The sequence below is a fragment of the Poecile atricapillus genome, chromosome 1 (assembly GCF_030490865.1).
Source record: "Poecile atricapillus isolate bPoeAtr1 chromosome 1, bPoeAtr1.hap1, whole genome shotgun sequence".
Classification (NCBI taxonomy): Eukaryota; Metazoa; Chordata; class Aves; order Passeriformes; family Paridae; genus Poecile; species Poecile atricapillus.
The window spans coordinates 56,642,339-56,654,515 of record NC_081249.1 but is presented as its reverse complement, the minus strand read 5'-3'; positions in this window follow the sequence as shown (position 1 = coordinate 56,654,515).

Below are 12,177 nucleotides of genomic sequence, written 5' to 3'. Positions count from 1 at the left end.
ACTTCAAAAATTTTTAAGGCTTTCTTTTTTTCTGCATGTGTTTTTTCCGTATTTTTTGTCACGATTCTTCAACATATCTCTCTCTCCATTTTTCTTCACTTAAGTAGGATGTAAAGACCTCTCTTACTGCCCCATCTCTTTTCACCCCATCCAGTGGTGACTTTCTGTGGATTCTCATAAAGATTAAGCATCCTTTTTCCCTGAGATCATCATACCTGCAGCAGCAGAACCATATAGTTTGCATTTTAGCTAGTATATGAAAGACAGAAGTCTAAAAAAAATCAAACCTCTCCCTGACTGTATTTACTTATTGCTCTTGGTCCTTCAGTGATCCTGGTACTCTAAGTCCTCCAATTTGTCTCTGTTGAAACAAATTCAGGCTAGCTCTGTTCTCTCTCTTGGCTTCAAAATGTTTGCAAACACCATGGTTTGTCCAAGGAAGATACAATTTCACCAAGTTTAGACTGAATATAGAAAGATTCAGCTCTAAGAAGCCACTCATTTTACGACAGCAATGACATTTGCAGGTTTAAAGCACCATGAAGCATCACACATCACATGGATGATCTAGAAGAAGTCAGTAATCTGCTAACAGCAGGGATTTCTCTCCTTTTCTCTGTCTCTTCTTTCCTACCCCCTCTTTCTCTCCTAATCTAGTTTTTTCTCTTCTACGAAACTGAAAACCTTGATGGTTGTTCTTGGGCTGAAATACCCGCTTCCATGCACACCTTGATTAAAACACTACTGTGCTACCAGAATGCTGGTCTCATTACTTTGTACTGATGCTGAAACTTGAATTGTTAGGCTTTGTTTAAGCTCACCATGTAAGTAGCTTTCTTTTGATCGTCTCACTGGTTTTCTTGAGAATCTTATTTTTTCTTGCTTGCTTCCTGTGGATGAAGAAGCTAATTTACCTCAAGTGTGACTGCTGTGCTTACTCAGCAAGGTAATATTGCCTTTGGAATTAATTTCTAGGAAAACTAAGAAAAATCACAGAACCTACAGGTGTGAGGTTCAGAGGCAAGCCCCACATCTTTTTGTTTTGTTTTGTTGGTTTTTTTTCACTTCAGTTTTGAGGACATAAATTCAGAATTTGTGGGTAACAGACATAAAGACTAGTATTTGGCATATTCTTTCCTGGAAAATTGGGAGAAGAATCTATACTGGTAGCAAATAATGTAGTAGGCTTTTTTTAAAATCTTGAGAGGTGGTAAAACATCACAGTAACAGCAATGAGCTATAAAAATCTCTATAAAAGAAAAACAATTAGTGATATATACATTAAAATACATTATGTTTCTCTTATTTTCATTTTACGGGAGTACAGAATGCACAAGCCACAGTGGGAAAACAGCTGCAACTCATTACAAATATGAAACATCAGGAATACTAACATATTCTTAACCTTTTAGCAAGAACTTCATACATAATTAGTGTATCTGAAAAATATAATTCTAGAGATTAGTTCCCCACAATGAAATCACTTTCCATATACTTCCGCTTTTCCTTTATCCACCCATAATCCTCCTTTCTTGTTTCTAAACAAGAAGAGGAGGAGCCCTAAACCACAAATTAGACAACTTTCAGGCCCTTTAGAAATACACTACTTTTACAATGTAATTATATTATGATAAAACCTTGTAGTTTGCAAAGTTTGATGTATTTAAAGATGTATATATGGTTTGAAAGAAAAGGAGATTTTAGCCATTTGAGTTGAAATTGTATTGAAAAATATGATTTAGGAAAGTAATAAGTTAATTTCTAGGATGTCCTTAGTATCAGTACTTTATATATAAATAAATATATAAATAAATAAACAAATAACTTAATACAATTTTTATAATAATTATATATAAAGATTTTAAAATATTTATAAATAAATAAATAAATAAATAAATAAAACTAACTTAAGCTTAATCATATCTTATCAGAGAATAGAAATAAAATAATATCAATTTCACATTTGCAATGAATGATAGTTCAGTGTTTTGTATGCCTCAGAAAACTAGGAGTTTATCTGTTACTAGTCAGGAATTATGAAATCAGTAACCTCAGTCTCCAATTTCACATGCTTCTTTTATTCTACAACAGGTCCGTTGAAAACTAAAATTGACCATTTTTTTTTAATTCATTATCTTAACTGTTGAGTATGAGAGAACTGCATGCAACAGGCAAAACCTGTAGAAAAGCCTTTTAACTATCTAACAATTGTTCTTTCTGAAGCAGATTTAACAGAGCAGGATCAGAGTCATGATAAGGAGAATTAGCCTTTGATTTGAATTAGAATTTCTGTTATTGTTTACTCACATGTAAGTAATGTTTGTGGCTGTTTTCAAATTCTGTTCTATAGTGTATTGGTAAAATGCTTTATAGTGGTATAAGGGAGAAAGGTAAAAAAGGAAAATTGCTAAAAAAGATAAAATTAGGGAAAGGAATATTGTGCCTGATTGTTGAGATGCAGCAAAAAGCTGTAGTTTTCTCAATTAAGATGAAGTGGTCTGAGTGATTTTTTTAATGTTGACATATAGCAGTCTCACTTTTATTTAGGGTCTCCTAGGTAAGAAGACTGAGAACCGCCTCTCCCTTTTAGGAAAATACAAAGATCTTTTTCTTTCACACAGAAAGAGTTCTTTTTCCCTCCCAGATGATTTATTAAGAGTACAAAGATTTCAGTCTCCTGTGAAGTCTCCTAAATTGTTCATCTTTAAGCATACACAAGGATGTTATAACGTAATATTTTTAATGCAAAAATATGCAGAAAATGCACTTTAAAATACCGCAGGGACTCTTAATACAGCAAAAAGAAATTGGAAAGGCACATCTGCATTTTGTTTTTCTCTTACTTAAGCCACCCTTGGAAGTGGAGGGTTGGATATTACTCACATGACATTCTGAACACTTTATACCTTGTTAGTGAAACTTGCTCACACATTTTACTCTGCATCCAGTCTGACAGTACACAAGCAATCTTGAAAGATTCCCTTAAATAATTTTTTTCCTACAGTGCTCTATTTTTTTATTATTAATGGCTTCCAGAGCATGGGTTGTGAACACAACTCTCAGTACTTTTCTTGGGCAGTACTACTACTCCTGGAGTTGTCAGCTCCAGCTGTGCCTCGGAAGTCTAAAAATAAATGGATACGCTGCAGCCTGGTGAGACTGTTAAACTCCTGTGGTGCACATTCTTGCTCCTTGGTGAGCTACACTAGTTCATCAGGTCTAGACCAAAGAAGATCCACTCTGCCCCCATGTAGTTGCAGAGAAAGGTTTTGAAGTAGTAGCCTGTTTCTTAGGAATGGGGAGGAAACTTGTCTGTTCTTGTTAACCATGCAATAAAAAGCATTGAAGGTCCTTTCAAGTCTGCAGCAGTTCTGCCATCACATGATGTCAGCACAGGATATTCCTGCAAAGACCTAGCTTGTGAAGGAATATATAATCAATTCATCTCTACAAATCAGTGGAACAAAAATCATTCAGTGAAAAACACTGGTTTTCCCCCAAAGCATAGCCTCCTTTTTTCCCTTTGTACTCATCAGTGTGCACCCTGAAAGCATGAGGCATAGCCAGTCTCTGAGTACAGCTGCTGATGTGTCATTTACACAGCTCTCCTTCCTCTGAGCATCCTTCTGTAGGCATTTTTGCCATTTTCTCCAAATAATGTGGCATCTCAGTGTGGGTTTTCCCTATCAGAGGAAAGCAGCAACACCTTGAAATAAAATCAAAGCCACAGCCTTAGAATAAATAAACCTATTTTCAGAAACGTAAAGACAGTATATTAGATGTGTCATCCCAGTAGTTTCAAAAATTGAAAAGGGGAGAGGGTCTTAAATAATTTCAGCAAAAGCCAACACAGTTAAAAGTAAGCACTAACTTGGTTCTCTGCAAGACAGAGACAGAAAAAGCAGATAGTACCAGTTGCCTTTATAAAAATAAATGTGTTAAGTCACTTGAAATAACCATCAGTAGCTACAGTTTAAAAAAAAAAAAGTTACAACAAAAACTAACATCAGTGCTTAAATTCAAAAAGTTGCTTCAGGCTTTTAAAATTTAGTAATAGAAGGTACATTTTATAAACTGTCAGCTCAGTGATTTGACTTCAGCTTTATCTACTGCAAAGCAAGAGGTCAGGGTTAAAGAACAGCCAGAAGCCTCCTGCCTTGGGGGCCAGCAGAGATGAGAAGGATCTGTCCTTCTGGACTCAGGGGAGGGAGGAGGTGCAGCTCACTTCTCTCTGGAGCACTCCCCAAGTAGATGTCTAGCTCCAGCAATGACAATAGTAATTATAATCTCGAAGATGGCAGAATAGCTGAAACAGCATGGGGCAGTATTAAAAAAAGGAAGAATCCTCAGGAGCTATTGAATATCCTTTTGGAAGGCTAAGTGTGCTTGCTTTAGAAGTTTCCCTGAACAGTGAATAGAGAGATTTCAGACAGCAGGTACAAAAACATGCATTGTTGGAATCTAAGACAGTGGAAAGGAAAAACCATGAATCATCATTAGTCATTATAAGGAAATAAAGTTATATGTTCTGAATTCAGATGAAGCCCTTGACAGAGGCAGTGACAGCTACTGAAAAGACAGCAGAGCTCTCAAGCCTTCCTTATAATGATGGCACTACAATTGGATTTTGTATGAAGCATAGTCTGCTTGCTCTTCAGTTATCATTTCTGAATCAACTAAGGGCTGACACATCGCTGGTCCAACAAATAACTTATCATTGAGCTTACAAAAGGTTAAAGTTCTTTGTATTTACAGATCACAAACCAGAGGAGCAGTGAGAGGCAGGATTCACATTCATTTCTTGAAACTGTGCCCCTAAAAATTGAACTGTGAAACAGGCATTTAGCCATGGATGTTGTTAGTGCACACCCATTGTGGCAACTCTGCAAATGTGTGCTGAACATGTTCTCAGCTGCTCTGCTCCATGAAGAGCAGAGAGACAACCATTCCCTCCAGCTCAGGAGCAATCCTGTATATCTACAAAAGTGGAAACAGACTTACCTACAGGAGGCAAAAATGAAACAAAAAAACCACCACCAGCAGAATAAAAACCAAACAAATTAAACAACAACAAAACACAATACACACAGACAAAAATAAAAAAAAGAAACAGAAAAACAAATTCACACAAAAAAAAAAAAAAAGCCACCTTTTCAATAAGAATAAGATAAATATATAACAAATTTATTCTGAAGGTGTTCTTTATAGAGATCTGTTCCAGGTTATCAGAAAACATTTTCATATTGTTCCTTGCTGGACTACACACTGACCCTTCCCTCAGATTTCAGCATGTAAACGAGACTGAAGGAAATTAGCTCCAAAATTTCATCTATTGCCTACTGTAGCGATCACAAATCTTTTCAGGTTGGTATCACTGCTTCCCACCCCCATCCCATCTGTCATTTTTCCCCTCACTAATTTCTTCTCTTCCCCAACTTCTGTCTTCATAGAGGAATGAACAAGAACTTCCTACCTTCCTTTGGAATCCAGCTAAGCTTCTAACCCTCTCAAGTCTCTCTGGGATTCACAGCATCTTCTGTGTTTTTTCACAGGCAAATAAAAAAGAACAAACAATAATGAAGCTTTTTACTCTTGCAAGACAGTGACAGGAACTTATATCTCTTGTCAAGAGACTTCAGTGTGGAGGATGCAAATTGTGTAGGTAATAATCACATTGGATTTTTTTGTCTGATATCTCATGTGTCATAAAACATTATAACTTAGACCATTACACTTTGTCTTGTTTATGACTTTACAAAAGTCAGTAACTTGCATTTGATTAAAACAAATATTCTCAAAAGGTATCTGGAAGAAGTATAGAAATGTAGAATTTCTCATTTCTTTTAGCAGTTTGTTCCACCAGTTAATCATCCATCAAAATCACTAGTAAACCCAAAGGTTTATTTCCAGGGTTGTTTTTGTTGTTTTTGTTTTTTTTCTAATTGCAGCACCTTGCTATTGGTTCTGGTTACAACTACAGGTTTGGGTTTTTTTTAATGAAATTAAAGAGCTCTTAAGTATACAGGGTGTTCTTACAAAACAATATTTAAACACTGTAATAAAACTGCATGTAGATCTTCCTTTTAAGAGATAAAACTGTGAGAATATCCTAATGAAGTATATTTCTCTACACTCCCTATTTTTTTTCTGTGGCTTCTTTCTGTTCCACTCTAAGTTTTGAACATCTTCTTCAAAATACAATAAACTGAATCCTTCTCTGATGCCCTACTACATTATTGAGGAATAATATAAAGCCTATAGGACATTGAGGAATTATAGGTAATGACTTCAAGAGTGTAAGGAAAGAGTCAATATTATTTTGCTGTTAAAGTGTAATACAGGAATTCAAATGTCTGGGGTTTGGTTTCTTTCATATTGAAGACTTTTATGTAAATTTGAATAATTATTTTCCAGAATTTTCAGATTTTGTTAGACTAGATGTAATAACTGCAAGTAGGACCTTCTCTCAGATGTTGCAACATTTAATTCTTTATTTGTTCTATGCTCTTTGGGATCCCCATCTGGAAATCATCATTACAATTAACTTTCACATACATCAAACCATTTTCTTAATGTGACATAAATACAGATATTCTAGAAAACACTGCTAAAATCTCTATAAAGTACTTCTTTGTAGCATAAAAGAAAAGTTGAAGAGACATAACAGTGGTTCTCGGATTGCATGCCTGAAAACTGAAGGCTTGAAAGTCAGAAAGAATTCCTAAGAGGAGACTCCATCTTCCGCTTTAAAAACAAAGTCCGATTTATTTATGCAACTCCTCTTATTCAGTATAATTCTTCTACATACACAAACAGAAATACATATTTATGTGAAAATTTTAATTCCAAGGTTGGGAGGCATAATGGAGCCTAATTTTATTATACTAGATAATTTTCCTAGAGGTGCATATTGATTTCACACTGTCAAACAAACTGCAAAATACATTATAACAAAACAATTAAAACTGCTGATAATTATTACAATTAACTCACTGCTTCATACTAATGGAATGTTCAAGCATCCGAGAATTCCTGATTATCAGAAACTAATGGGTGTTCAGAAAAGGATGTCATTTTCTGTAGCAATTTGTTCTTGGACAATTTAATGTTCCCTCAAAACAGTTTTCCGTTCCCAAATGTCTCATTTGTGGCTTTACAAAGGAAAGAATCATGACAGTATTGTTTCAGTGCTTATTTTGTCTTCAGAAGTCTCAGGTCTGTTCACTTTGCTGTTATGCCAGGAGCATATAATCCAAAATAAAAGAATCATAGAATCATTTTGTACATTCCTTTGTTAAACAGAGCTGGAGGATTCTCATCTAAAGCAGTGTTAAATATAAACTAATTCTACTGAAGTGCAAGAGTTTTGGCTGAAAGAAGATCACTGATCCACTTTATCTATCTGTATTCCTCCGTCATGTGTGCTACTTTGGCTATGTGAAACCTTATTATACAGCTCTTGATCTCCATCATGCTGCTGTAACACTTGTGATGCTGTTCCAGTGCTTGAACGTGATGCTTTTCTACCAAGCAACCAAGTGGAGTTTTGCTATTCAAATCTGACCAGTTACTGCAGTACCCCTTTGATAGAAAGAGCAGGTTAGGAACAGCAAAGGTTCTTAAAGTTCATTTCTGTCCACATGCATTTTTTGCACTTACAGTGCCAGATGCACGTCAACTGAATGTTGTCCTCAAGTGGAATACTTTCTGCAGGGACTCATGCAGCTGGTTTGGCAACCACTTTTTTGAGTCAGTTAACTCATGATGCAATAATTTGCTTTATGAAATATTTTTATGTGCTTTTCAGTAGGGAGCACTGTGATCAAGGGTGGCATCAATTCTATAGGACACCTCTTTCACAGAACAGAACTTTTCCAGGGACTAATATCTTGGGAAAATACATATCTCAAAAGTTACAGTTTTTTGAAAAACCATGAGACAATTAGATTCTTTTCTGAGATTTGTATTTCCAGTATCTTCATTTTGTTATTCAGAGAAATAAAGTAATTAACAGGGACAGGCAAGTATCATTAATAATTTCTTCGATGTCATCCACATTGTTTTCTGTATTGAACTTACTGAAGAACATCTTGTGATGTAAAGGTCTTACTGTGTCCTAGAAATAAAAAATACAATTGAAATATAAGCCATCACAACCTTATGAATTTTCCCATCGAAAAGAAAAAAAAGTGAGGGAGAAAAGTTTTATATTCCTTCATTAGAAGTGTTTAAGATATGATACATTCCAAAGAATAACAGTCTCTCTTTGAATTTTCAAATAATTTTCCAATAAACTGGGGCAGAATTTCCAAGGATTACTTTAAGACCTTTAATCTTTTCTTAAAGTAGGAAACATATTACTGTTTTGCTGATTTTTAAAACAGGAAATACCCTAGTGCTCTGCTGAATCAGGGCCTAAAAGAGCAATCCAGTCACAATCTGGGACAAAAATATCACAGTGTGTAAAATATCCATAATGTGATTAAGAAGAAAAAGGTCATTTTGAAGCTTAAAAATATTTAAGAGTTGAAACTTTAAAATGTTTCCACACCCAGGGGTAAGAAATATATACCTTCACTAATACAGTCACCTAGTAACACAGCTTAGCTAATTACACAGCTTGAAGAAACTGGTTTGTGTCACAGGGGAAAGGAGTAAGGAGCACCTAAGTCCTTTCTGGACCTTAATGGCTGAGCAGTATTTCTTACAAAACACCACAGCTAGCAGAGACTGAAGGCAGAAGCCCTCATCATGCCAAATTTCTTTTGCCCATACCTGGCAAAGGAACCAAGTATCTCAGCAGTTCTGTGGTAAGCATTGCTTGGCAAGACAGCACAGACTGGGGAAATATTTGCCAGCAATTGAGCAAAGAAACTGCCTGCTGTACTTGATTGTTCTCATTAAAAACCAAACTTTTTTGTAAATAATAAGGGTGGCAAAAAATAAATACCTGTCCATCAGGAACTTCTCCTCCTAATGGGAAGACCCCATATCATCCTGAATATGGAGGTTTTTTATATGTTGGAACCACATAACAACATGTTTTTGCCAAAAGGCATGAGCACCTAATTATTGTCCCTACATCTGCTATATTAGAGTTCAGTGTGTCAAATGAAATCAACCCGGGTTGTACACATCCACTGAATTACCTAAAAGAGCTGTGATTTTGACTACAGACTTCAGGTGCTGTCACAGTAAAAAAAAAATAATATATATATATATATATATATATAATTTTTTTTTACTCATTCATCTTAATTTTAAAATGGAGAATTAAAATACCAGTGAAAAATTAGAAAAGGCCATAATGCTTTTTAAGGACTTTGGAGTACTCTGGACTAGGATACCAAAACCCTATTAACTTCTTCTCAGAACAAATGTGGGCTCACATCTTTAGCAAATATCTGAGAACAGTTGAATTGTACTACAATTTCTAGCACAGTGTCCTTTTATGTTTGTTTTTGTTTTTTTTTACTATGGTGTCTTTCCACTCCAAACCCAGGCTGGCAAAAAGAGTTCCTTAGCATGATTCACATTTTAACAGTACCATAGATATGTAAAACATGAATTACTAAAAGAAATAGAATCAGAATGTAAAGCAGAGAGAATACTTTTTCAAGTTACGTGGTTCACTGTAGCCTCTGAACACAATTCAGCTTTTGGCTTACTATTTCACAGAAATTGCACAAGGAACGAGACAGGGCAAATAGATGCCCCACTAGTATCTTTCTGTGCTGCATTCAATTAAACATATCCTAGATTCATGAGTTTGACTTGCTAAGACAACTTATTTGTGTTTGCAAAACATCCATTTTTTATTTTTTTCTTTTCCCTAAGAGATTTTCCCATATATTCCCATGAATCAGATGGCAGACGTAAGGCATCACATCTTGGTTCTGACATTTCAGTACTCTTTTTAAATCTGAAGGCCATTATCACATTCAAGGATCTGAAATGCGCATAACACTCATTTTAATTCAGGCTATATGACAGACCAAACTAGGAAAGAAAAGATGAAACATATCATCACAGATCCCTGGAAGAACAGCAGGAAGCACTGAAGGTAAACACAGTAACAACCTGTCCCAGCCCAAGATTTTAGCTGGAAAATGAGCAAGAGATCAATTCAAGTCCCCACTGAGCCATATGACACTATTAAGCACAGAGAAAACCTTTACTTCCTAATATCAAGGCAGTCAAAATTGTCTTCAATAGATGAGTTTTGAATTTTTCATTGTTCACATAAGAATGTCCCTCCCTAAAAAAAAAAGCAAATCCAAATGAAAAAATTCTGAGACTGTTGGCAGGCTAAGGTAAAAACATTGAAAACTGTTGGTAAGTAAGAAAAACTCTTTTAATTTGGGCATTTTATGAAGTCCACAATTAAGTGAAGTAAGATAGCTGAATGAATTTTTACCTCCTGTGGTGAATTTTAAACACCCAGAAAAATAAAACTCTGTCATCACCTTAAGCAGTTTGTGTCAGCCTTGAGATGGCCTGAAGCGTGTGCCCTAAGAGTATGGGACAATCAGACTCAATTTTTTGGCTTCCTCACTGAACAGAGGCTCAGATAGGTCATGGAGGGGAATCACAAAGAGCTTCTGATAATTTGAAGCAGGGAGGTATTTTCCATTGTTCACATCACTTCTGGAGGCAGACAAAAAGATTATTTGTGTCTCCAGCAGGAAAAGACTTGCCTTTTTACCACAGGAGTGTTCATCTGCCATTTTTTTTCATGGCCAAGATATTGATGACTCACTTCAGAATAAATTTGATGGATACAAGAGTAACCAGGGAGTGAGTGAACCTGATGAGTGCATTTCACATCTGAGACTTATTTCCCATTCTCTGTCCCAGGCTGAAGTAACTGTGAATAATTTTAATGAATCTGCCATAGAAAGCCAAAGCCTAAATGAGTTCAAAAAATTTCAATACAATCCATAGCACATCACAAATACTACCTTCATCTACAGTCATTTCTGTAGTCTTAAATCTGAGAGACATGTAGATAAGATGACAGGTGTAGCATAAAAGAATAAAATGTAGTAGAAATCAATTACAGTCAAGTAATTTTTCTTCCTTAAGCCAGATTTTTATAAAAGAGAAATTACTACAACAAAAATGACTGTAATTTCCTTAATGACTGAAAGATCTACGTATTTTCCCTAAAAACTAAATTTCATTCTTTCAGTGTAAATTAGAAATAAATTCTCTAGTTTTCCATGATTGCTATAGTTCATCACATTGAAAACTGTGCCACCTGCACTGAGAGAGATGAATTCAGTAACTCATGTCCTAAACAATCAGATGTAATTAATATGATAGTCACAATTAATATGATGTTTTCATATCTAAGATGAAACAGGCAGATGGGGACAAGAGTCGCACATGCATCTGGTATCACATAATAGGAGCGCAGCAAAAGATTCTTTTTCTAGACTTCCTATTTACATATTTGATTAACTAAAATCATAGAATCATGTAATTGTTTAGGCTGAAAAAGAATTCTAAGATCATCAAGTCCAGCCATAAATTTAACGCTGCCCAGTTCATCACTAAACCATGCCCCTAAGCATCACATCTAGACATCTTTTAAATACCTCCAAGGGTAATTACTGGACCTCTTCTCTGGGCAGCCTTCTCCAATGCTTAATCACCCTTTCACCCTTTTTCTTAATATCCAGCCTAAAGACCTCCTGCAGCAACTTGATGCCATTTCCTCTTGCCCTATTGCTTGTTATCTGGGAGGAGACTGACCCCCACTTTCCTACAACCTCCTTTCAGGTATTGTAGAGAGTGATAAGGTCTCCCCAGAGCCTGCTTTTCTCCAAGATAAATAACCCCAGCTCCCTCAGCCTCATCAAGCCTGTGCTCCAGACCCTTCACCTGCTCTGGATGTGCTCCAGCACGTCAATGTTCTGTCTGAACACAGGGTGTGAGATGTGGCCCCACCAGTGTTGAGTAGAGAGGGACAGTCACTGCCCTGTTCCTGCTGGCCACACTATTGCTGACACAGGCCAGGATGCCATTTGCCTTCTTGGCCACCTGGGCACATTGCTTTGGGTTCAGCCAGCTGTTGACCAGCACTCCCAGGTCTTTTTCTGCTGGGCGGCTTTCCAGACACTCTTCCCCCAGCCTGTAACACTGCAGGGGATTTCTGTGACCCAAGTGCAACCT